The sequence below is a fragment of the Manacus vitellinus genome, unplaced genomic scaffold, assembly GCF_001715985.3.
Source record: "Manacus vitellinus isolate BGI_N305 unplaced genomic scaffold, ASM171598v3 scaffold_40_pilon, whole genome shotgun sequence".
NCBI classification, from domain to species: domain Eukaryota; kingdom Metazoa; phylum Chordata; class Aves; order Passeriformes; family Pipridae; genus Manacus; species Manacus vitellinus.
In genome coordinates this window covers 3,746,154-3,774,022 of record NW_021940541.1, presented here as the reverse complement: position 1 = coordinate 3,774,022, position 27,869 = coordinate 3,746,154, and positions in this window count along the sequence as shown.

The following is a 27,869-nucleotide window of genomic DNA, read 5'->3' as shown; positions in this document are numbered from 1 at the left end:
ATTAATTCCAATCTGAGAGCCAGAAAGCTTTTATATGAAAACTTTTTTTCTTTCAAAAAGTAGAATTTTGGTGCAGTGTCCAAAAATGTATTCTTGGGAATAATGACACTAAAGTGTTTTGAGATGGTGTGATAAGTTCATAGACAAGAAGAGTTAACAGGTGACTGGGAGGGTACATTATGATGTCCATCAGTATCTGAAGGGAAGAGGGCAGAGGATGCACCAGGTTCTGCTCAGTGGTGCAGAGCAATGGGACAAGAGGGAACAGGTGGGAACTGGAACATGGGAAGTTCCAGGTGAACGTGAGGAAGAACTTCTTTACTGTGAAGGTGATGGCACTGGTACAGACTGCCCAGAGAGGGTGTAAAGTCTCCCTCATTGGGGATATTCCAGAACCATCTGCACACAATCCTGTGCCACGTGCTCTGGGATGACCCTGCTTGAGCAGGGAGGTGGGACCAGATGATCCACTGTGGTCCCTTCCAGCCTCACCCAGCCTGACATTCTGTGAATGACAGGGAAAGAGAGGAAACCTGGAGTTTAACGCTTGTTGCTCTGGTAAGTGCACGTGTGTCTGAGCTGTCAATAAATTCCTCATGTATTTGTTGATAATGAGTGTTTGTATCACACTTAGACTGTACAAACCTCCTGCTTCAGGGCTCCCCTTGATTACTCATAGGAGGGAAAATAAACTTTCCCCCACTTGAATTAGTTTTGAGAGGATGATGGAGGAGGGAGACACTTTCCTTCCTCTGAGCCTCTGTAGAAGGGCCAGAAGAAGAGATTCAAGCTGTGCTGGTGCTCCTCCTGACACTGGTGTGTCCAGGTGGCTGGTTGGGGTGTTGCTGGTGGTTGAATTGCTCACCAGGAGCTCTGTGCCCCTTCCTTGCTCCGAGCTTTGCACGGTCACTGCGTTCAGCCGTGGGGAAGCTGCTCATCCAACAGCCCTTGGAGCTTCAGTAAACGCTTGGTCTGCTCTGGGTTTAGCATTCCCTGTGCACATGTATCATAATTGTTGAGCTTTATGAGTTCTTGGCACTCTCCAGAGTGCAAAGTCTCTGTTGGTAATTCTTCAGTGAAGCATAAAAAGATCTGTTTAAAGATCTATTATAAACCAAAGCTGTGTGTTTGTCCATTTTCACTTTACTGGCCAACAGTGTGTAATAATACTTCAAGATGAAAGATGTTGACTTCACAGAAACAAACAAGTTGGAGCAATAAATGCATTAGTCAAGCACTCTGCTGAGGTGCACAAGGGTTTTTTTAATGCTAAATCTGATGCAAAAGCTACACAGAGAGGGATTCTCCACTTGAGTTGAACCTATCAAGAGCAAAATATTTCAATGAAACTAAAACTCTTCAGCATAAGTGGTTTGCTCCGTGCTGTGAGGAAGGATAAATGATAAAAAAAAAAAAAGAAATGTTTGCATTGAAACAGAGGAAGTGCAATGGGATTCTCTTGAATAAAGAGATAGAAATGACATAGGGTAGAAAAACCTGAGCTTTGGAGCTGATTTCTAGTCGGCTCAGAGCCAGTGGATGTCATTAAATATACACTAGTAACATTAAAAAAAGAAAATATGGGTGTGCAAAAAGTAATAAGGCACAATAAAGAGGTAGATGATGAGGAAGGGCTGGAATGGTTAGTGAATGCAATTAAAGACTCTAAAGAAATTACACAGAAAGTAATGACAGGATTAAATAAAATTTCACCAGATGATGAGCAATAGGAGGTGCTTCCAACATGAGAAGAGTAAAGTCAGTGAAGGAGACCACGGGCTTTTTAAGGCAAAGACAATAATTTCTAGACAATAGATTCAGCCTCTGCAAAGAAAAAAATTAAATAAATTCCCTACTTCAATGTTCATAAAGGATATGGAACAGATGCCAAGAGCAGATGTACAGTTTCCAAAAGAAAAAAGAAAAAAGAGAAACATTTCAGAAAATCATTGCTATAACAGCTGATCGAGAAATAAAACAATCTCAGCAGTGGGAAAGAAAGCCAAAATTAAACAAAGATTCATCTCACTGTTCAGAAGACATCCAAAAGGGAAATATGAGCCTGGGTCACAAATGTTAAAGCAGGGAAGCAGGCATAGACCAAAGGGATATTAAATAGGGATATTAAACTCAATGCCCCAGAGCCTCATCTTTCAAATCAGAGAGCATGTAGCTGCATGGAGCTTGATTTTGTGGTTTTCTTACAAAGGGCTTGAGGTGTCATGACAATACAGGCATCAGTTTAAAAAGAAGGGAAAAAAAGGAGGAAAACAAGAATTTGTTTTTGTTTTATTTCCTCTGAAACATCCATTTTGTGGCTCATAACTTTCTGGATAGTGTCTTCCCTGTACAGCACCAGATGTGGATCAAATACATCATAAAATAATTGTGTTTTTTTCCATTTTGGTACATTCCAGCCATTCAGTATTATGTTTTCAAGATGAAGAAGGACATTTTTCCCTTGTGTTCCCGTACTTCATAGGATTTATAACAAAAAATATGAGCTGGTAGCTGAGGGGAATTCTGCTTTGTAAAGTGGCTATCATGAAAGTAAAGCATCAGAAACTAAAATTAAACTTGAGGTTTGGGCTGGTTTCCAGTGGTGGGATCCTATTACTGGCGATGAAAGGAAGGAAGCAGAGTAAATCAGAACAAAGTTATTCACGCAGCTAAAAACCAGAGCTGTGTAAAACCTTGTGGATTAAGTGGGGGACAGTTTGAACATTTTGATTTGGAGCACCAGCGAGTCAAGAAGAGAACTGATGGAAAGGTTCTGGGGAAAATGCTTTCCTGTCAAAAAAACCCACTCAAACTAACGAGACTCTGCAACAGAAGTTGGGTAGATTGTTTTGAATGTCTTTGGAGAGCAGCCAGAATACTTCAAGGAGTTAAAGTAAATTCATAAACTTAGCAAGAGAAAAATAAGGTGCATTATGATATTTACAGGGGAAGAAAATGTCAGCACATAAAACTACTTCTGAGATAATTGAACGCATTAAATTTATCTTCCACAAAAAAAAGTCGAAGTTGAAAACAGAACACGGAGGAAACGTTGTGCCCTTGGTGCCAGATGAAATGTCTAAAGGCAATGGGTTACACGGGTCTGAGAACAGGTTTTGGCTGGTGGAGGATTCTGAACACGTGTTTATCACTGTTCTCTTCCCCAGCTATAATTTTGCAGTCAGAAAAGCTCTGGGGCCATATTCTCCAGCCACACACCCTTCCTGTCTGATGTGACCAAAATTACTGACAGTTTTATTTGAATAGATGCATGGTACAGGTAAAAATTTCTGTATTAATAAGATACCCAGGAAGAAAGGAGCCTCAGGAGGATTCAGGAGGTCTGGGACACTTGCACTGACTGCTGATGTTTTGGGTCGTTTTGAAGAAATAAAGAGTGGAGATGTTTTTCCAGTTTCAGAGGCTGAGAAGTAGAAACCATTTACTGCAAAGGAGTATCCACCCAGAGAAAGAATAACATCATGGCCACTTTAGTAAACAAGTTTTGAAAGAAAGTTGAGAGGGAATAAAAATAAGATTTAAGAGGGAGGGAGAGTTTCATCAAAGCAGGTACTACGTGGGAGGAAGTCGTGTTGGTCTTTTTGCTCAAAGTGCAATAACTCCCTATTATTTCCTGCACTTTATTAATAACTGCTCTTCTGTTTAAAAATATTTTAATCCCTTTCGTAGCTGGAATGACTCACCAGCTCTTTTTTCATTGTTAAAGATGATTTCTTCCAGTCTCTCAGCCACCAGCACAGTGTCCCCAGGGAGCAGCACGGTGCTAAACCAACAGCATGTCCTATTTTGTTTCCCCAGATCCAGTTTAATTATTCCCAATAAGTTTAACAGACAGCTAAATATCCATGGTTGTTAAAAAAATAAATAAATAAAAAGAGCCAGAAAGCAAAGCCATACACTGAGCTGTAAAAGACATGTGAATCTGTCAGAACTATGAGGATTCCTGCTGCATCACATGGAGATTGGTGCTATTTTATACCCCAGGAATCACAATTTTGCTTGTTCTTATTCTCAGCATTCATGAATAAATAATCTTCATGCTTTTTCCAGCAGACCAGTGAGCAGATGGTGCAGGGAGTCTCATGCCTGACCTTCTGCACCACTCTGGTGACATCCCACCTGGAGTTCTGCATCCAGCTCTGGGGTCCCCAGCACAGGAAGGACATGGAGCTGTTGGAGCAAGTCCAGAGGAGGCACCAAGGTGATGAGAGGGATGGAGCACCTCTGCTATGAGAAAAGGCTGAGAGAGCTGGAGTTGTTCAGCCTGGAGAAGAGAAGGTTTTGGAGTGACCTAACTGTGGCCTCTCAGGACCTGAAGAGATGACAAGAAAGGTGGAGAGAGACTATTTACAAGGGCCTGGAGTGACAGGACAAGAGGGAATGGCTTCCCACTGACAGAGGGCAGGGTTAGATGGGATATTGGGAAGGAATTCTTCCTTATGAGGGTGATGAGGCCCTGGCACAGGTTGCCCAGAGAAGCTGTGGCTGGAAGGGTTCAATGCCAAGTTGGAGCAACCTGGTCCAGTGGAAGGTGTCTCTGTGGTGTCAGGGGGATGGAACAAGACAATCTCTGAGGTCCCTTCCAACCCAAACCATTTTGTGACTCTGTGACAGATGGAGCCCAGCATGTTTGGTTAGAGAAGTGCCTGGGTCACAAGGCACATTTTCACCCTCAGTAGTTGGTACAGCACTGTTTGCACCTCCCTCGAGGGGCAGAAAGGACAGGCTGCACTGCTGCATCCTCCCCCTGCCAAGGCAAAGGGAGTACTCAATCCTGCCCCAAGACAAAATCTTATAGCCAGGAGGGGAAGCTGCTTTCAAATGGCTCTTCCCAGCAGTGGAAAATGTTGCTTTCCCACAAGCTTTAATTCCTTTATTTCTATTCTCTTCGTTATCCCACGTCCCACTGCAGAGAGTGATGCAAAGTCGTGTTTGTCACATGCTGTTACCACAGATGATCAGACCACCAGATTTTCTCCTACTGTGAGGTCTTTCAGCCAAGCCCAATGAAAACCAGAAATGTCATCAAGTCAAAAAGGTGGTGTAAGGACACTGTTCTCACTGCTGGGCTTGAGACAGAGGGGTTGGTCAAGTGTAAAATGGTCAGTTTATCATGCTGCATCAGACAGGAATATTTTAATCTATAAGTATTTCTTTGCATGTCATACTGAAGTTATTTTCTCACTTATTTTCTATGCCAGTGCTGTAAGTAGAAAAAATTAGGCTTAGGGGATGGTGGCTCACCAGTTTTTTTATTTGAAGTCTGTGAGGGAGGAAAATGTGGTGAAGTCTCCATTTTTTGAGGTCTGTATTTCAATACATCAGGACAATAACTCCCTGAGAGATAGGTTATACTTCAAGTGTGTTTTATGAGCTGAAGACAGAATTATTGACTTGGTTTCTTTAGGCTGTGCTGTGCAGGAGATCAAAGAAGGTGTTTGGAATTGTCTTCTAGGAACCTGACCAATGCCAGTGTCACAAATTCAACATTAATAACCATTGTTTACCACCCAAGAAGTGACAAAGATGGTAAAAAGAAGTGACACAGAGAAAAAAATGGACATAACAGGGGAAAAAACCTGAGAGCTTTCCAACTGCAAAATTTGTTTGAGAGTAATTATGAAGAATACTATGCACAGTTTATTCCATGCCAGATCTCCTGGTGAGCATATAAACATGTTCATGCTGTTCATGTTTCCACTCAGAAGCAAATTGACATTGCACTACACAGAAACTTGTCAATAGAGAGGTGGGGATGATGGAACTAAGGTCCTGCTGCAGTAGAGGCACAGTCCCACTACAAGCAGTGTGAACCAAGCTCTCACACAGCCCTGCAAGAAGGTGTTTGAAGAAGCTGATTGCCTCAAATTACTTCCTTGATTGTACATAGGAAGAAGAAACTGAAGCTACCTGTCTTCTGCACAGAAACAAAGCACTGGATGAGCTTCTTCAGGGTATCAAACAATGGGGGTTTTGCTTCAAAACTAAACATTCCTTCCATTCAAATCTAAATACAATGGATTTTATCTTCGATGGGCTCATTGGGGCCCTCGAATGTCAGATCTGTAACCCTGTGGAACAGATCCTCATCACTCTCTATTGTTTCCCACCCAGTGAAGATCTTCCATAGAAGCTACATAAATAGCCCATTCATAAAAGTATAAAAACATATTGTACCAAGACAATAGCCCTGCAAGGCCAACACCATCCCTGGTTAACAGTTTATGCAAGCAAAGTATTTCTCTCTCTTCTTCTCCAGTGCAGAATCCCAATAATCATCTCTGCCCCATGTCCGTTCCCATCACCCCTTCATAAAGAATGGGAAGTAAAGACCAAGAGCAAAGGCTATAGTGAGCTGGAGAGCTCCTCTGTTCATGGTGCAAACGTGTTATAATGATGTGCAGTAAAAGAGAGTCTATTATCTAGTCCTCTCCAAGAGGACCTCTTAAGAGATTTCTTTAATGTTTGAACACTGGACAAATTATTGATTTTGCTATTCCTGATCTCATTTCATATTCTTTTCCTTAAACAGGCTGCTTTCCCTCTATACTATCCATGCCCAGATGGGAAGCAAATGGAGCAGTGGACAGTGCTGAAGGGTTAATGAATTTAAGTCAAGAGAGGGTTTCCAAATGGCACTGCTGCATGGGAACCAGCAGTCACGTGTGCTTAGCCTTCCCCCTTCCATATGTACTACTTGTATTCTTCTTTGCTTCAAAATTGAGCAGACATTGAATTGTTCATCACAAGGCCTATTTTCAGCCTGTGTTTGGTCACAGGAGGAGATTCCTTTGGTCCTAACTTGAAAAGAATTAGATTTGGATTTAGATTAAGGAGGATCTAGTTCAATCTTACATTCACGTATCTCCAGGTCCCTTGCCTCTTTCTTGGACATATAATGTAACATTAATTTGTGCCACGTCACTGAGTGCATCGTGGCAGCCCACAGTGGTGACTTCTTAAGGTCAGCAACAGCCTTGCCTTTACACAAAGCAGAAATGTTCCTTCTACCTGATTAGGCACCACTGCAAGAGAGCAGCGGGAGGCCGAGGATTCTCTAGTTAAAGGGCTGATTAGCCTTAAAATAAACTTAAATTGAACCAAGGGTGAATGATCCAGAAAATAACAAAGTGCATCTAATTGGAGTGGAAGTGGAACAAACTGTGCTCTTCCTTTTTGGCTTCCTTTTATATTTTAATGAAAAGTGATAAGCACTATGTCTGATATTATTAAAGAGCTTGAGTGGATGAGCCTGTTATCTTGGGCCAGATGCTGCTATCATTTACACCAACATAAACAAGAGTCTTCCTTGGTATGGATCCAAGGAGCAGAGGTCTGCCTTTCATTCCATCAACCCAAGTACGAGCCTTGAAAAGCCCAGGCTTTTTTCAGCCCTTCCCATTGCACCAGAATATTTTGACCTCTCTGCTTAACCCTAAATTAAATTTGCCTTTGGTTTTTCTGGGCAGGAGGGTCAACTTACAAAACATTTGGAGCTGCTTGGTTCCCACCACTCTGAAGTTCAGAGGAAGTCATCTCACAGCAGTACCAGGCCTCAGCTTCCTACATCCCATTGTCACACTTGTACTCTGCACATCAGCTCTGTTAAGTACATCATTCACATGGGGGTTTGGGACAGCTTCTTATCCTCAAAGTACACTGAGGCTGAAGGAGAATGCACAGGAAGTTCTACAGAAGTGTCTGGGGAAGACCTGGGTTGAAAAGCCTCATCGGATGAAAACAGGAGGCACTGAAATGTGCTACTGCAAAAGGAATGTAATGAAAGCTGTAATATCAGCACTGGGTGCTGGTGAAATTATCCATTTTTTTTAATATTGTGCTGTTGATTTCTCTGGTGTCCTCTATCTCCATATTCTGTGTGGAATATCATCAAAGAAATAAAGCTGCTGCACCAGAGATGCTTGTGATTAGATAAAAATAAGTTTCTCTTGCATCAATATCCCTCAACTATGGAATTAGGGACAATGTATTAAGTTCCAACTAAAAGACGATAGAAAATTCTTTCCTGTGTTTAATCCTAAAATTATTTCCTGTAGATGCTGACTGCTGTCCTTACTGCCCTTGAGGGCTTGGTGTTTCAGTAAGAACACACTTGACTGTAGCTCTGAAGCTCACCAAGGGCTGGGCTGTCCCCTCAACAAGAACAGCTGTATAACATCCTACACAAGGCAAGAACTGGGGTCTGACTCCAATTTCAATGACTTCTTGGTCAAAACAGGAATTGTTCTGAGCCAGCTGCCTTGTCTTAATGTATCTTGTGAACCTGACCAGTACTTTGGGGAACTAAGCCAAGGCTTTGTCCCTCCTAATCTACCCGCTTGGAGTGAGTAGTGGGGTCCAGCAAAGGGCTGGGCAACCCTTAGAAAGGTGCCAGTTGTGTTCTTAAACACAGTAAGATTTTCAGACTGGACATGTGGGGACAGGCCAGCTATTAGTTCTCAGTTTAATTTGTTTTGCAGAGGTGATATGACCTTCTGCCCACGGAGGTTTGCGGACTCTGCAGCTGTGCAGGGCTGGGATGTCAACATTGGCATGCACGGCTGCCAACATTGCTCCGAGGTCAAGCTCCCGAAATTATGAGAGATTCCACGAGGAGAAGGAAGAAACCTAAAGCTTGGAAAAGGGAAGGGGACAAAAATAATGCCCGAAGCTTAAATGTCTGTGGCAGTTCCTAAATTATGGCGAGAGGCGCTCATGTCTCCATGATGGAGATCGAAGCCAAGGTTAGACCAAGAGCCAGGCTCCATTCCCAACTCCACCCTCAGCTCCAGCAAGGCCAGATCAATTCTCCTAACATTTGACAAAGCAGATCTATCCCAGGGTAGAGTTTTTCCAGCATGCTGGGGAAAAAAAGCTGGCAGCACCTCTGGGCAGCTTCAGCAATCAAAATACTCTGAGGCCTCTCATTTATTGGTAAGATTTTCCTATGATTCCTTGTTTAGTATTCTTTTTATAGATTTTGTCTTGCCTTTGAAATGACAAGCCCTAAATGTGTTTGCTTTATTTCTGCATTTTTAAGACAGTTCTCAAGGAGGGTAGGAAAGAGATGCAGAAGAATGGGAGAGGCTGTGGAGGGATCAGCTGTCAGGTACCCCATGGCCATGGACCAGCCTGAATCTCACGTTTGGCTCTATCATTCATGGCACAGGTGAACAACTTTTGGAGGCTGAGGGATATTGGTGTGTCCATTTCCTGCTCCCTCCATCCCAGGTGATGCCATCCCAGCTCAATGCCCATCTCATGCAGGAGAGCATCCCAGCAATCCAGCTCCAAAATAATCACGTAAAGGCTTCGAACAATTTGTGAGCTAGTGGTGTTTTTATCTACATGGAAATGCTCAGACCTTGAAATACAGGCTGTATTTCTGCATTAGCTCAAAGGGAATGATCTCATACCCTTGAATTAAATCACTGCGGACGATGATGGTAAATCTGGCTTTATATTGATAGTGTCATCTCATTGTCCCTGCTCTATATCTCCTTCACCATGACAGCATGGCAGTGAAACTGCAGCGTGGATGTTTCAGCATCCATGCCTTTTAATGCAACTGTCTCCGGTCTTACAGAATAGATGGCTCCATTCTAAATAGATTAACTCCTCCTGAGAAGCCATACAAAGGAGATTTATTTTCCCTGGATATGCATGCAAATACAGAGCTGCACAAAGAGGTGACTTGTGCGCACATCAAGGAGAAAATACACCCTGAAAAATCCTTCCCCACATCCAAAGACCTGCAGAGAGGAAGAGCAGGAGTAACAGTGAGAAGCTGACCCCAGCCTGTGGGGATTTCAGTAGCCCAGTTCCAGGTTCATGTGGAATAAGACACTGGTGACTCAATGGGATTTATTTGTTTCTTTGACACTACTAAACTTCTGGGAAATTCACAACATTAAACTCTTACTGAAGTTTCTTTTTTATATGTACAAATTTACAACAGCAAATTCTTGAAGGCAGACTAGAGACCTGTCCCTAGAATACAGAATGGTATCACATGAATTTCTGTGTTTCAGCTCCATTTAATAGCAACCTATTTTTCTAAGCCAATGGGAAAATAGTTTTTCTAAACCACTAGCAAATTTATCCTATTCTCTCCTAATAAAAATTGAGATGTACTGATCAAGGGTTTGATACAAAACTGAAAGAAAACAAAGATAATCTTTCCACTGACCTCAGTAAGTTTGGATAGAGGCCCTGAAATAAAAGTTAATGCGCATCAGGAGAAACAGTGGGCTGGAAGTGAAACAACGTAGATAAATCCATTGCCTGAAATTGCTACAGGAATAGCATTTGTCTGCTGTTTCAGTATGGTTACATTTTAAAATACATTCTCTCTGTGGTTAGAGCAAGCATTTTCCTTAAATGAAAAAAAATAGAGCAAGTCAGACTTCTCTGTTTGAATGCTGATGGCATTTTTCATTTTTATGCCTTTCTCAAAAGCTTGTCCAGAAAAACAGGAGATCTTGCTGAAGAGATAAGGGGAGTTATACATTCAGAACAGATCTGCAATATTATGACTCCAACATGTAATGCTGAGGCAATAAAATTTATGACTGTCTTCTTCAGTGCCTTAATGAGGCACTGCAAGGCTCACTGTATATTTGCAAATGTCTTAACAGATAATGATTTTTAAAAGTACCGGAGTACAGCTGCCAGCACAAATGGCCATAACACCAATTATCTTTGCAGGATTTAGTCATTATGTGGAATCAAAGGCAAAACTGAATCATCGGCCAGTTTTCCCCTCCAGTTTGTGAGGGAAGTTAAGGGAACACATTTCTCTGGCCCCATCTCCTGTTAGATTTCCACCTCCATTTCTCCATGGCTGGCATAATCCTAGCAATTAAACTGAGCCTCCTGATGAGACTTATTATTTTTAATCCAGCATGTTACAGGGGAAAAGTGTTTTCACTAATCCATTTTTGGCAGGCCTGCTTTTCCAAGCATAGCCCTTCTCCTGGAGGGAGCGAGGGGGGAGTGTCTGGCACAGGGTTCCCAATGGTTGTGTGTCTGACTGACACCCCCCTTGAGTGACCCCTAAATCCACAGTCTGTTCAGAGTCATGTGGGACCAGGTAGAGATGGCAAAGGTGAGTAGATTGACAAAATCAGTTGCAGAAATATTTGTTTGCATTCCATTTTCCTTGCAGAAGGCTCTCCATACCTGGAGATCTGTGGGGCTGGAACGTGCAAGAAAAACAGGTGGGATCTCCTATGTTGCCTATCTCCAAGCTCTCCAAACTCTTCCATGTTTTTCATGGTTTTTTGTGGAGTGAGTCTGTCTGTTTGGGGAGGAAACGGCAGAACCTTCTATCCCTTGTATTTCACTGCCAGGAGAGGTGCCCAAACCAGTAGCCTGTTTGTTTAAGGTTAGGCAGGTTAAATGTATGGGGGTTTGGAGTGTTCCAGAAAGGAGCAATCATAGAGTCATGGCATGGTTTGGGTTGTAAAGGACTTTAAAGATATCTAGTTCAACCCTCTGCCATGGACAAGGATGATCAGCTTGTTCAGAGCCCCAACCCACCTTTAGGGCCAATGAGTGATGCTAATTTTATTTACCCTAAATTCTGAATCAAATAACAAGACGTAGCAACTTCCCTGTTTCCCTTCAGAAGAAGGGCATCTGTGGCTCATCAAACCTCTTCAACTTCCCCTGTCTACCTTCCAGAGAAAAGGCAAAGCCCTTTGGGTGTAACTTTTCCCACAGAAACTCAACTGGCTGAGGGAATGTTGGTTCCTGTGAAAAGGCAGGAGGAGGAAGGTACCACACAAGCACACAAAGGCTTCCCCATGCACCACCTTAGCACCATCCACCTCCACCCCTAACAGGCTCTGAGAGCAACCCTTGGCAGAGGATTGGGTCAGTAGCTGATGATCAGTAGATTCTGGTTTTCAAAGCACAGGATCCTGGGCACAGCCAGATTCTGAGGGGTCTCCATTCCAGGAACTGTGTGTTTGTAGGATACCAGGGACTGAAGTTTGCTCACCAGTGACTCAGTTCCCCACCAGAAAGGCCAGATGCTTACTCACAGGTCGATATGAAGTCATTAGTTTTGAATTTCCATCACACTGGACTGCAGTCGAAGCAGCTCCCGTGACCTCACCGTTTATCTGAGCAATTCCTCGTGGATGATGCTGAGCTGAAGCCATGGAGAAACATCAGGACACTGCTCTGCCCTGGCTCTGCCCTCTCCAAAGGCACCCCTTAAGCAGAGTTTGCTGACTGGGTCTGAGGGAGCAACTTGCACCACGTTATCTTGTCTGCTCCCACACCTGACTGGCCAGATAAGGCAGAAAACTTTTTACTAATTTAACTTCCAGGTCAGGTATGAAAGGAAAGACTGTGATGAGCTCACTGGCTTAATGTCCTTTGCTGCATGGGCTGATTTCAGATATGTGTTTTGGTAAGGTCCAGAGACCAATTTTTTCCTGTCTATTAAAGCAGATAAATGAAATGGAAACATTTTCCTCAAAATATTTTGTGCAAATGCCCATGGCTTTTCCCTTTAGAAACAGATGAAATTTTAATTTCCTCTCATTCACTTGGATGCATTTCATAGGATCATAGAATAGTTTGGGCTGGAAGAGACCTTTAAAATTCAATTAGTCCAATCCCCTGCCATGAGCAGGGACACTTTCCACTATCCCATCCTGCTCCAACCATCCAACCTGGCCTTGGACACTTCCAGGGATGGGGCAACCATGGCTTCTCTGGGTAACCTGAGCCGGTATTTTATTACCTTCATCATAAAAATCTTCTTCCTTAGAGCTAATCCAGCCCCTCCTTCACTTTAAAACCATCACCCCTTGTCCCATCACAACAGGCCCTGCCAAAAATGTGTCCTCGCCTTTCCTGTAGGCCCCAAGATTTTGTCAGCTGCACCTCCTTGTGAGTACACAAGTCCCACATCCTTGAGCTGCTTGGTTATTTATCCATCAAGGGATAGAGCTACATGTGAGGCTCTAAACAGTAGCATTTTGCTGATCTACTTTATCTGGAAAATCCCCAAGAGGAAAAAAATTGGTGCTGTGGGTTGCACTTCCCATTCTCATTCCCTGTGGTATCTTCTTAAGCTCAATACCCCATAAACACATTCACCATAGTATATGGTGCCACTGCAGGATGAAAATTGCCTTGAAATAGGTGCTGTATAAACATTGAAGGCAGAGAAGTTCCCCATCCAACCATTAAACACAGGATGAGACGTTGACAAAATAGCCTGGCAGCTGCCTGCCCAAGCCTGAGACCAAACAACACTCCTGGAGGGGAAGATCCCTCTGAAACACCCATTTTGGAGCCACATCCTACAAACAGGTAGAATGTGAGCAATTATTTGTGGATTGCAACATCCACTGAGGTCAGAGTGAAGACCCAGCTCTTTTATGTACTCACGTTGCTAAGAGCAAGTGTTGCTTTCATTTACCAACCCACAAATCCCATGTGCAGTATTATTTCCCTGTTTTTCAGTGCTAAGAAATGTGTCTATATAAAAGCTCTCAGAAATATTGCTCTAAGGATTCTGTAATTCATTGTAACTCCCAGCCCTAATAACTACAAGGTGATTTTTCATAGATTTCTAAAACTGGCAAGCTAATATTCCTTGGATCAGTCAGAAAAGAAATACTGCTCTATCCTTTGCTTATCCTTTCCTCATCAACAAGTGCAATTACAAAAACATATTTCCCCAGCCCAGGATTTCAGGACTCCCTGTCAGAGTCATTTTCCCATCCTTCAGGATCCAATCTGAATCCTATTACACCAGGGAAATGTCAACTGATTCATCTTCCATCCTTGATGGCCATAACTTCCATTTCTCCCTATCAAATATCTGTCACAGCTGGAATGGATGAAAAGCAAAGATATTCTTACAACCCTAAAACTGAAAGACACACACACTGAGGAGAAAAAATAATGATACAGAGGTTTCCAGTCTCCCCGTGGAGGGTGGAACAGATGAACACAGTTCCTCTGACCTCTGGGGAGGGAACAGAGCATCAGCTCTAGAAACAACCCACCTTATGCTTATTGAGGGGTCTGTCTGGGTACCATTTACTGCTGCCATTTAATCAGCTCAGAGGTTTACCTGTGCTGGGAAACAGCCACCTGTATAGAGGTCATGAATGTGCTGTGGAAGAAAAATGGTATTCTTGAGCCAAAAAGAGTAAGCCCTTTCCACACAAAGGTTATGGATGCTTTTAATTCCAAAGCCCCATGTGCCAGGGCTGTGATAATTGATGCTAGAACTTGACAAGCCAGATCAATAATTAATAGTGAGTTTGCTAGTTTTGAACCAAGAGCTGCAGCAGAAGTTAAACCCATTTGTATCCTGTCATAGGCCCCCTGTGCTTTTAAAAAGATGAGCAGGAATTGGCAGGGTGCTTTACAGGGAGTCTGGGGGAGAGCTGGATATCCTGAATCCTTTAATAGCAGCTTAACTTTCTATAAGGCACGCCACATATTCAGGTTGCTACAAGCATAGGGTGGCTTATCTGACGAGTGGTGTGTGATGGATCTCCTGGATGTTGAACACTTTCCTCCTGGAAGTGTCAAAAACATGATTGATTTCCCTTTATCCCTGAGCCATGGGGAGTTCAGTCACAATGCCAAGCACTTTACCAGAATTAAAACAAAACTTCAGGCAGGCAGGACTGAGCAAAATGGTAATGCAGGCAGTGTGTGCCACTGTTTTGGTGGGAATTAAGGGTGTTGCAATGCTGATATTTTATAATATTAGGAACTTTTATAACCACATATGGGGCACCCCTTTGCATGAATGGATGTCACTGCCCAGTTTTCTACTATTTCCAATCCTGCTCTCCTAATAAAAAAGAGTTTGTTGGACCTGAAACCAATATCAGTCTTGTAGTGTTGTTAATCCCAGGTGTAAAGTAATCCGCAAATTCTCACTCAGGGAATTTATCCTGTATCAGCAGTGTAAACAGATCCTTTCTTGTGTTAATAGGTCAGGATTTGACTAATTCATTATGACATATATTAGAGATGTAGCAGTGATAAATGTGGTAAATGCATTATTAAGAGTAGCACATGACTAATACATCTTATTGTGATACTGCCAAGGGCGTGTTCTCTTCAAGGAGGGTTTTTTGGGAGCATTTTTACCATGTGAACCCAAGGCCAGAGCAATAAGGGCACAGTGCAGACATTTTATAGTCCCTGCAGGAATGTGTGCCTGTTGCTGAAATAGTTTTCCACATAGTGAAAGGTTAATATATGCACTGCCATGCATGTAATTAACACTTCTTCTCTTGTAGCACTTCACCTTTTAATATTAACATCACTCTTGTCCATTTGTCACAGGAGCTGGCATTTCCCTTAATTTTTTTTTTTTTTACATCTTTAATTTACAGCACTGTTTTCTTGTCCTCCACATGTATCTGCAAACCTGTGCCCAAGTCCTGTTTCTGAGACTGAGCTCATTTCTGAGTCTCTGCTTCGGTGGCATCTGGCAGTGCCCAGTGCTGAGAGAGCTCCTGAGACAACCTGTGGGCAGGGAAGGATGACCTGCACACATTCCCCCTAAATCCACAGCTTCCAGGGCCTCCCTTTAACCTTCCTCCCAGTCCATCCCTGCAGCAAAAAAGGCAGCAGCTCCTCTCTGCCAGTTCTGTATCTTGTCAAAGGCCTGCTTCATTCTGAGATGCTTTAACCCACCCTGTCCCTGTTTCCCAACTTCCATCTCAACTCTTCACTAGATCCACTTCTGACATTTCAACATTTTTGGTCCATCTGCTGAAGCTTCTGATGATGATGATGACGTATTTCAGTGCTCCCAAGGGATGCCAGTCAGTGGCTGTGCTGCAGCTTCAGCTTCTTCTGTAGTGATCAAGGCTTTATTAGACCCTGACTAGGAGCTGAATCAACTGAGAGTTTGACTGAAACGTTCAGTCCATTTAATATTTTAATGCTCAGTGCTGGAAGTGAAGCCATAGTGAGACAGTGCTGACTGCAAGCACTTCCCTGGGTCACATTTCCTCCCAGTTTTCTTGAATCCACACACTCCATAAGAATTAAGGATAAGAATATGTTTCCAGTGCTTTGTTTTTAGCTTCTGACAGATTTTTGAGCAGGATTTCGGGAGTCACTATACCAAATGGCAGCACATTGTCCCTCCAACATGAGCTCCAAGAGCTGTTTGCTCACCCACTTCCACCCTTCCTTGGCTGCTCTTTAAAAAAAATGCTGAAAACAGGTTGCTGGCAAAGAAAAAAAATGGGATGTTGCTAAATACTGCCCCAAACTACCTCAGAGAAGATACCCACGGGGTGTGATTAGTAAGAGGGGTTTCTTTAATCAATACTCATGTCCTGATCAAAGTCCCCCTTTTCCCATTCCATACTTTCTCCCTGTGATCCCAGGGCTGCTGAGGAGGTCTGAAACAGGGAAAGCACAGCCTGTCTCAGGCAGTGCTGTGTTTGCAGCCAGGAATGGAGAGGGAAAGAGAGCAAGGAAAATACATGGAGGCTGTGTTGTCCCATCCTGCTGTTTGTTCCCTGTTCCCTCTGGTCCTGCTCCTGTCTGAGGAGGTTTAACTGCCTTCCCATGGCTTGGTAGTGGAGGCACAAATGGAACTTGAAATTCCCTCAAGAGAAGGAGGACACTATAAACCCATTTCTTCTCATGAAATTCCCATTACTGCATCATCCTCAACAACAGGCGCAATGAGTGACTTGCTATGTGGGTGCTGTCCCTGCAGATATGATGCATCACTCCCTTTCAAGGCCATGAGGAGTTCCAAAGTCAAAATATCAGGAGAAAGAGAGAGAAAAAGGGTCTTCTTCTATTGTGTTTTCTTGAATTATTTTTCCGTCACGGAAAAAAATACAAGGGAGGAGAAAGTTTTTAAAAGACCAAAGGAAATAAACATAAATTGAAGTTGTTTTACTCCAGTTGTCAGACTTGGAATTTTTAATAATTTTAACATATCAGGAATGCCTCTGGAAACCCAAAGGCCTGCTTGGTTTCCTTGTGTTTCATTTTAGCTTGATGAAAAATGAGCAAAAGCCCGTGTTTTTGTTTTTCCAGCCTAATACAAAAGTTCTCTAAACAAGGAGGAATATCCAGGTCAACAAAGCAGGAACAGGCTGCACCATGGAAAAATAAAACATAAGCTCAGTTTCCAGAGAGGTGAAGAATCAAAGGCCTTGTCCCTGCCAGGAATTCCCGTCTCCCGGAGAAACTCAACCAATTTGAAAAGAGTAGCAGAAAACTCTCTAAAATGGGTTTTTATTTTTTTCCCCCCACAGGAAAAGGGGCTTTTACATCCCCTGCCTATTACAAAACCCCTGCATTTTCCTAACTGAGAGCTGGGTATACTTTCAGTGTGTTTTCAGTGCTTTACAAGTCATTTTGCATTATAGCCTCCCTTGTTCCCCAGCCACAGGGGAAGGGCTGATTTTTTGATTTATGTTTCATAGGGGTAGGTGATGATACTTTAGTCATCTTGGAAAGTTATTAGCACAAGGAGTCCTGCTGGAACATAATCCCATGCAAAACTGCCTCTTCATGAAAGGTATTTGCAGGCTGGCTCCCATCAACAGGGCTGGGCCAAATCGTAGCCAGTCATAAAATATGATCTTTTGGTCTGTTCTTTCCCTAAACTGACAATCTAAAAGCAAAAATCCTTCAGCAGGTATTTTGGCCAGGCACTAATGAAATTTTATCCCATTTGAGTAGTCCCACTCCCACCCATAATAGTCCAAGTTGTCTCAAAAGCAGCCCTCTGGATTTAGTCGTGCTTAGTCAAGCCCAGCCTATTTGTTTTTGTTCTTCCCCTGAAAGTATTCAATAAATTCAAACACATTATGGGAATCGCACCAAACCAAAAAAGTAAAACAACAAAAAAAGTCAAAATAGTAAAGAGTATGTGAAAGGCTCAAGAATTCCTTAGAAAAATTCTTTCAAATTCATGTGCATTAAAGAAAGCACTTTTCATTCCAAGCATGACTGACAAAAAAATGTTAGGAACTAGAGCTGGGAAAAATATTTTGGATTTAGTAAATGGTGGCAGCATTTTCTTTTCCTTTTTTTTTTTTTCTTTTGGACCAGCTCAGTAAAGACCAGCTTGTAAAAATCGTTTTCATCAAGTCCAGAACAACCCTGGCTGAATTACAGCAACAAAAACAGGTGAAACAGCACCTTCCTCGTGAATTTGCAGTGAAGATGTCAGGCTAGTTCAGCAAACACCTTTATTTATGCTCCACATATTGTTCTAAATTTTAGCACTGGCCAAGGTGAGCATATTTATTTGAGGAGCTGATTCTGCCACCCTTCCTTGGCTGGCATCTAAGAAATTGCACATAATTACTGGGAAAAAAAACCCAAGATGGAAAGGAACTCTTCTTCCTCAGATTGAAAACCACTTGTTTTTTATTTCTTTATACCCAGACTATACTACATATGCCTGTTCCTATACTCATCTCTTTGCCACAAATGGAGTTTGTCATGACACTTAAATCATGACAAGTCCTTAGAATGATTTGGGTTTGGAGGGACCTTGAAGCTCATCCAGTTCCACCCCTGCCATGGGCAGGGACACCTTCCACTAGCCCAGGTTACTCCAAGCCCTGTCCAAGCTGGCCTTGATGCCAATCCCTGGGAGGAAGTTCATGTAAACGAGTGGCTCCAAAAACATGTGTTTTCCCCTTTTTTGCTCCACTTTGGCTACCCATGTCCTTCCACAGCTTTAAGTCTTGCTGCACATCTCCTTTGCCATGACCTTTGCCAGGTATTGGGCACAGGGAGCAGCTGGAGCTGTGAGGGGTGGCCCAGCAGAAGAAGAGCCTCCCAAATGTGTCCTCCATTGATTTCCCTCTTTTTTTGCTGGATCTTATTTTAACTTTTTTATGACGCTGGCAGCTGCAATAAAATATGTAAAGTCATGAAAGTCTCAGGGCTGCCTGAGCTCACAGAGTTTGGCACAAAGGCCAGCAAAGGGCAGAACCTCCTCCCTGATGGATGAGCAGAAAACCCTCCTTTCTAAAGCAGGGCAGCCACAAAACACTGTGGAAAATCCCACCAGGCATTGCTGAGGACCAGAGGACAAGGGTAACCCCTCTATGGATTAAGGGCAATTCAGAGCAACAGGATTGTAAAGGACAGGAACACACAGGAGGTGAGGAAGCTCCAATTTCTTTTACATGGTCTGTAAAAGTACTTTCTCCCACCGACACTGCAAATTAGGAACAAGGACACACTTCAGCACATTGGAAAATTCACTGAAATAGAAAGAAGAGGGAAAACTGGGTTTAGGTGGAACACTGTTATTTTTGTCTAGTGTTTACCAAAATATAAGTGGGAAAATTATTTTGAAAGTTCATCCCTCTTTAACATCACTCAAGGCTCAGCGAGGGCAAGGAGCATGTGAAATAGTTACTGTGTGGATGTGATTTGCTCCATATCTGAAATGGATGTAGACTGTCTGACTTCACTGGGTTAATTAATTATATGCCAGCCCAAGTCAGATTAAGTAATTACACTTTAATTGTTCAGCAGTCTTACCAGAAGGTGGATGCCAGCCAAATATTTTAAAATATCCCCCCTATTCCACTTGCTTCCAAACAGAGGGTTTAGCTTTGACTTTGAAGTCAGAGTAGCTCCTCACAAACCAGACAACACCAGTTTCTCAGTGTGGGGATGCCTTCTGGGCTATTTGAAGCACTAGTGGGGTGGATGTTCTTTTATCTTAGCAAAGAGGGTCATCCCTCTGAGGTAATTATAGATATATACCTTGAATGTCAGGGACTTGCCAAAACAGATCTCCATTTGAGAATGGGGGTTTTATAAATAACATGACACTTGGCACAGCACGTCCCATTGCAGGAGGGAACAGAGCTGTCATGCAGACGTATCCTCATGGCACCTTGGAGGATCTGCAGAGCCACAGGAGCAGCTTGGCTGACACTGCCATGTGCTGCTTATGTAGATGTGTTAACCAGCACTAGATTTGTACTCATCCTATTCTGGTTTTGCCGCACCAAGGTCATGAGTTTCTACCCTATAGTCACAAAATACGGGCTCGAGAGCTGCCTGGCATCCTATGTGGGAAATTCAAGGAACGAGCTGTAGTGACACTGCTTGCTGAATGCTGCAGGAAGATCACTGGAATTCATTGCTATTTTCATACCACTGTGACAGGAGAAACTAATCCCAGGCGCTTTGGAAATGTAGCTGATGCGTTGTGAAGGCTGAAACAATATGGGCTGAGAGCAAAGGCCAAGAGCAAATTCTTTCCGAGGAAGCTGAGAGAGTGTCACTGATGGTGTGTTAATGTGCGGGGACTTTCTAAATCGGTGGGTAACGTAACTGCTGCAGCAAATGCCCCCTTGCACAGACCCCTCCCTTTCTGGGATTCACAACTTTTTGAAGCTGTCTTTTGCCAACCTCGGAGTTCTCCTCCCCTCTGTGTTTCGGCTGCTCCAGTCAGCAAGGAAAATGGAACTAAATCTCTTAAAAAAAAAAAAAAAAAAAAAAAAAAAGCTGTCAGGAACTAAGGAGATTATCAACTCAGATAGAGAGCAATCGCCTTTCAAAGTTTCCGTCTTTGATATGTATCCTCCAAGGTACATTTAGGGCAGCTCCTATTGAAATTGCTGGCAATTAGGCACTTAGATACCTCGGTGGTACCTAAGCCTTCCCGCTTCCCAGCAGTCGGAACAAAAGCTTTTGAGTGCGATCCCCCGCAGGAAGAATTAGTTTGGAAAAGGGAAATGGGTTTACAAGTTGTGAACTCAGACAAGGACATTCAAACAACAAAAACCTGGCCGACTCCTTTGTTCAGTCACAAAAGCCAACCACCATTTGGCTTGAAACCTGCGTTTTTTCCACTGCAGCTTCTTAAATGAGCTCTTGGAAGGTCAATTTGTAAGAAGCAGATAAAACCAGCTGCCGGTAAGGAAATGCCGTGGATAAAGGACACGCTGTGAAGTTAGAGCAGATGCTGAAGCTTAGCAGGGTCAAAAAATGTCTCCACCATCAAGTAGAAGCTGAGGGCATGAAGCTTCTGCAGCAAGTCTTCTGTAGGGAAACCTGCCCGTGCTGGGGCATCACAGGAGCACCACAGAACCAAGAAACTCCTTTCCAACATCAGAGGCTCTTATTAAAGAAATAGCACAGCCCACTTCTTGCTGGTTGCTGCCTTCTACTTCTCCTCCTTTCCCCGAAAGGACACACTGTTTGTACTCTCTTTTCACTGCACAGCTTCTCCCCCAGACTCTCCTCCTCCCCCAAAATCCTGCTGAAGACAGAAGGAGACAGGACTTGCAGAAGAAGAGGCTTCTGAAGAAAGTTTAAAGGAAACTTCTGAATAACCTGGCTGGGTAAACACTGAGGTGAATGTGAATATCTGTCTGCCTGTGTCTGAAAATAGAAAGGATGGAAAGGAATTATTCAAGGTGTTTTGAGAGGTTGTAAGTAAAAATAATGAGATGAGATTTCAGAGAGAAATGTTAAAGCTGAATAGCAAGGGGAATTTCCTGGCAGTGAGTGCTTTCAGTGGTTTCTGGTGGTTTCTTAAGGAAAAGTGATGGAAAAGTTATCACTGGAGGCACTGCGTGGAGAAGACACCGGGAAATGCACATCAGGCAACACTACACTGGGCAGAGGTGGGCTGAATCAGTCCCCCTCTATCTCCCTTAAGTCCTGCTTATTAACAGTAATGTTACCCTAAAGCAGGTCCCCAACCAGCCAGGGCAATGTGACCACCAAATTTTTGTCACAGAAGTGCAGAGGCTTGTGGAGGTTTCACTGAATTCTGTTATCCATGTTCAGTAAGATTCCTGCTAAATTCAGCTTACTTTAGGGTTACTCCTTTACAGATTTCATTTATATTAGCATTAGCTTCCAGTTAGAAAGTTCCATGATACTCAAAAACCACAGGTTTTGCATAGGTCCAGCAATAAAATCACAGGCCAGTTTAAAACATTTCCAGGGATGGAGCAGCCACAGCTTCTCTGGGCAACCTGTGCCAGGGCCTCAACTACCCTCACAGAGGAGAATGTCTCCATAATATCAAATCCAAACCTACCCTCTATTTTACTATTCTTAATCAGAATTGGTTTTAAACCTAGCCCATGGTAGGAGGAAAACCAGGAAAATCAAAGTTTCTACACTTGCCACACGCTTTACACACCAGATTTTAAACCACACCATCCCCAACCACATGAGAGCTGGATCTTCTCCAATAGTCTCTTCCTGACTTAGCGAGTGACCTTAAAAATTGTCAATCTGTGCACTAAAATCGATATAATAAATTATTTTCTTTTTTAAAGTACTTAAGTATCGTTTCCTCAAAGCTGTGAGGCAGAAGTTGGATAGTGAGGAAATAAATAAAGAAAATCAATAATAGATTTGATTCTGCATGGAACAAGTCACATATTAAATCTAAACTCAGATTCCTGGATTAGGCATGTGCTTGTCTTGGGTGTTCAGAACTGAGGCTTTTTCTCTATGAACCTGAAATCAGATTTTGACTTAGTGAGATCATGGCATGATCTCTTGCCTTTCTCCTGTTATCAGAAGGGAGTCCAGAGAGATGCAAATGTACCTTTAGGGTCTATCACCATAGCTGGGACCTCATATTTGTGATGCATTGTGCTCCAGGATTAGATGAGAAAGAAGACAGTTAAGCTTTTCTACCCCAGGAAGAGAAGAGGGGTGCCCAGAGATGCTTGCAATCATCCCTGTTCCTTATTTGAATATTGAAATAGGAAAACAACAGTTTCCAAATCAATAACATTCAACTTGTACAGAGAAAAATGATTGGAGACACAGGGTTTTATGATAAAGATGTGTCATATTGGCTGTCCAAAAGCCAAAGGCTTTGTTTTTCAAAGCCTGTTATAATTGTTCTGGGTGTTGGATCTAATCCTGCAAGATCCCAGTGATGAAACATATGAATATCAAAGGAGGGATTATATTTACTGTAACTTCACAATCTTTTTCCTGCTCCCTTCAGGTGGATTTAGAAATGCTTGTTTAGTTTTCATTTACTAAGGGGTTTAATCTCCCCAGACAACAGGAGCATGTTACTTAGAAATTACTGAAATGGTGAAAATATTTCTCCTCCACACTGGTCACCAGTGAAACTCTTGACATAAAAAAAGCCATAGGGGGAATAGGTATTTAAGTAGATTTCCAGCTACAAAATACAACTCTGATTAACCATATACTATCTTTTCCTCCAACTACTTCTAAAAACATATATAAAAATTGCAGTGCTGCCCAGCAGGTGGTTGGGTATTCTAAAGTGCTAGAATAGCTTGAACATGGAGAGAGTCATGACTTGTCTAATGTCAAAGAGCAAATCAAAATTGCTCTCAGGAAAAGGACATGGGGACTTATATGTGTAATCCTGTGCCCCACCCATGAAGGTGATGATGAAAAAGAAAAGTCCTATCCAGTGCACCACTTTTTCTGAAAGTATCCTGAGAACTTAATGCATCCCCATTTAACACTTGTTCTATTAGTAAACATGAATGTCAATGAAATGTTAATGTGACATTTTGCCACAATCAGGGCATTAATTTAATTATGTAAAGATCCTCATTAATTAGCTTCTCTAATTGCTACGTTATTTGCTTCCTACACCCGAAATTATTAATATGATCTTTCTGCAATCATTTCCATTTCAACGTCTGTATAAAGTCCCTGGACCCACAGCCTTCTCCATGACCCATTTAATAAACTGCATTACTTTCACTGACATCAGTGGCAGGACTGTTTGGGGTTTGTCATTACTGCACCTCCTGCTTTTGATTGAAAAAACCCCTCTCTTAAACAGGTACCTTGAATTGAGGTTCTTCCTTGATTTTGCAGAACTTCTTTATGAAGAGGAAATAATCTGACAAGGTCACATGTGATTTAGTGGTTTGGTTATATTTTATGGTTTGGTTTAGGTTATAACTCATGACCTCTGGCAAACACAATGTGAAAGCTCCACCAAGCATGATTGGAACCAAAATCAAAGGCCACTCAGTCAGCATCATTTGTGCCAGGATATCTCAAAAATCTGCAGTGTCTCTGCTTCCAATTAATCCTACCTTGTGGTTCTAAGTCTTTGTGGTTCTTTCTAGGTTTAGTCCCAATGTTTCTTTGCAGGTGGTCAGGATTGTCTCTATTCCAGCATTGCTCTGGAAATCCAATACCTGCTCTGGAATACAAAGTGCTGTTTATTTTGGGGTTTCTTCTAATCACTTGCATTGATTCTTTTGTAGTCAACCAAATTGCTTGTAAATCAGATAGACAGACAAATAAAATAAGCTTTCTTTTGTACCCATACTGTCTGTTTCTCAGGCATCCTTCCCAACAAAGGAAATCTTGTTAAATGACCCAAAATACATTTGACAGCAAATGTTTTCATCTCCATCTTGCCTCAGACTACCTGCCCCTTCTCCTGGGAAGGTGGAGCAGAAAACTTTGACAGCTTATTTATGGAAAACTCGTTAAAAACAAGTAGATGCTGAAAAGATTTCCAAGCTTGGTAGAGGACCATATATTTTGCACTGGCCACTGCTTCAAACTCAGCAGCATGGGGATGGGTTTCTCTCCAGTAACCAGTAGTCTGGTGCAAATTCCACCCCCAAAGTTCAGTATCAGGAGCTCCATTGCCATCAGTGACACACACAGATAGAAAGCCACTGTTTGCCTTTTCCCATCAATTCCAAGTGCTCTTTATAGTGTCTGAAAGCATCATCCCAGAATAAAATGTTATTTTTCTTTCACTTTAGCAAACAGGTACTCAGGAAGGTGGAGGGCTGGCTTCCTATGTTGCCAGAACATTTCCAGCTGATGATGACAGGAAACAGAGAACTGTGAGGTGATGAACCATCAGTTTGCTTGACTCTGAGATGCTCAGCACCATGGTGAGCCAAGGAACACTCAGCAGCAGTTGAGATTTGGAGCTGGAGAGCTGTGTGTCTGTGGGGTAATTAGGCACACAAGTCCTCTGATCCAAGACTCCTTGTCATTTGTAAGCTCCAATGTGCAAATTATCACGCATGGAGGGAAGAGAATGTCAGTCAGAAATAGCTGTTTGTGTCCATGTGGGAGCTGAGGAAGGTGGGCAGCACATGGGAGATCCTTGCAGGGAATACTGGGATGTAATGGGGGCACCAGGAATGTTGTTCCCTCCACATCATGGTTCTGCAGGAGGTGAGACATGCACATCCTTTCTGCATGAAGAGACCACACAGTCCCACAGGTAACAGGCCCTGTCCCCACAACCTCCTTTTCGTTTGTTTTCCCCTTTCATTCTTGTTCTTTCAAGTGGAAATGACTAATTTGTTCCAGAGGACACTGATGGAGAGCAACTTATTTATGTCCCTTCCACAGCTGGCCAGGGCCTGTGCAGGAAATGCAGGTGATTTATCGGAGGCTGTTCACAGGCACAGAAGATGGGCTTCCTGCACAGCACATTCCTGCTGCTCTTCCCTTCTTTTATTTCCTTTTCTTTTCCACTCTTTCTTTTTTATGAGCATTTCCAAATTCCTCTCCAAGGGTGACCATGTTTCTGTTAAATTAGATTCCTGCGATACCTAACAAAGTGCTTTGCCCCTTTGAATGCAAATTTTTTCCTGCATCTCTTTGTTTTCTTACATCTTTCCCAGTTAATAGTCTGCTTTCTCCATCAGTCATAACCACAGCTTTGAGCTAAATGTAGTAGAAAACCACATGAACATAATCTCTGTAGTGATGAAATGAATTCAGTACGCACCATAAATCTTAAAAGTTGTCCTAAAAGCATGAGCTCATCACATACTGCATACATCAATTGTTACCAGGATCTCATAGTCATGAACAGAAAGGTTTTCTTATTGAACGGAAAACTGGCCAAATATTTTCTATTGGGTAGCACAGATGTATTTGCAGATCATCACATGAGCAGCCCCAGGGATGAGCAGAAGATGCCCTGGTGGGACCTGCGGGTGGTTTCTCACATCCCTCGTGCCATGGCACAGATCAGGGAACAAATGCATGAGCTCATGTCCAGCAGCTGTTGTCCTCCTCAGCAAACCTCACCTTTCCCCCCCTCACTCCTTTCTCCTTCCAGGCTTTCCCTCCTCAGCACCACCTTGTACTTTCTGCAACGAGCATATGTCCACCTTCATTCTGACAAAACCCTGAATTGCTGAGACCTACAGTGTCACATTTCCCAGCATTAGGGGTTGTCACAGAATCATGGAATCATTTAGCTTGGAAAAGCCCTCTGAGCCCATTGAGTCCAGCCATTCCCCCAGCACTGCCAAGGCCACCACTAACCCATGTCCCCAGGTGTCACATCCACACAGCTTTTAAATGCCTCCAGGGATGGGGACTCTACCACTGCCCTGGCCAGCTGTGCCAGGGCTGGACAGCCCTTTCAGTGGAGAAATTGTAATGTTTTTTTGGAAATAGCTGACTTCTCTATTGCCATACATATTTCTACAACACAGGTAGTGCTTCCTGCTATTATAATGCTTCCTTGCATCCTAATAAGGATGTTCATGTTTCAGTGGGACCACTCCTGTCAAAATAATTCCCACATGCTCTGTACAGGCTACGGCTGTTCTGGAAGCATCAGAAGGACACTGACAGTCACACCCTAATTTCAGGAGCACATGGAGTGCAAGCACAATTCAAAATCTTTCCCTTATTAATAATTGATGTGTTGTTTTCTTTCATCCGCGCTGGAGAAATCAGAGGAGTTAAAAGAGGCAAAATGATTTAAACCCTCACTTTCCTGTCCTGAGGGACTATAAACACCATTTTTCTTCCTTGATGTACCGAGTGAAGTCACTGACAGGTACTGCATTAGGGAGCAGAAACACTCTGTGCTTTTCAGCCTGTTATAAAAGCAGGAAATGCAAACCCAGTCGGGGTTTGCAGCTGTGCTTGTGGCTCCTGTGTCTGCTGGTGACAGCTCACGTGTGAGCCAGGAAACAGCTGCACAGGAACGGAGCAGTGACATTTGTCAGAGTGCTGGTGACACTAAACTTCAGGTCCAGGCAGCTTGTTATTCAGCTCCTGTGTTGTTTTTTTTTATACTCTCCCTTCTAGAGGTACTGGTTGTCTTTTTTCCAGCCTATGGCTGAGTAAATCTGAGTAACTGCCGAGGATATAACCACCTTCTCTTTCACCCCTCTGGACCCCTGTAATTCTCCCACTGGAATTCCATATAGGAAAGGATCCAGTGACAAACCTGAGGTCCTCCTGACCCTTCACATCCAGCTTCACACCCCTGTCCTACACCCAATGAGAGAGAGACTTACACACCAGGCATTCCACTGCCGCTGGACTAACAGGTTTCCAGGGGAGCATCCCTGGAAACACATGTCCTGTTTGCATTGACATTTATAGAGGTCATCTCCCTCTCCTTTGAAAACCTGCTTGGAAAACAGGAGACACACATGTCGAGCTGGTGCTTGGTTGAAACTGTGAGGAGCGAACAGAATTTTTAATGGGCCTGTCGCTCTAAATTTTGAGTTTCAATTGCATTGGGTAAGTCTTTCAGCTTGTCTTGGCACTGGGTCACAAGAAGGATGTCTAAGTAACTGTATCAGGTAGTGAGGGCTTAAGTACTTTGAAATGATCATAAAAGTGTCCAATGACTAGCAATTTATGGGATATTACATTATTTTTTAGGAAAAAATGAAACTTCATGCAAAATCATCAGTTAGTGCTTTGAATCTCAGATTAATGTATGTTCAGTGCTAGAGGGTGGGAGAGAAGCACTTCAGAGATGTGTTGGCACTGCTAGTCTTTTTTTCTTGATATCCCTTCTGTAGCTCTTTTTCCTGCAGGGAATCACGGAGCAGAGGAGCAGAGGTCCAGAGTCT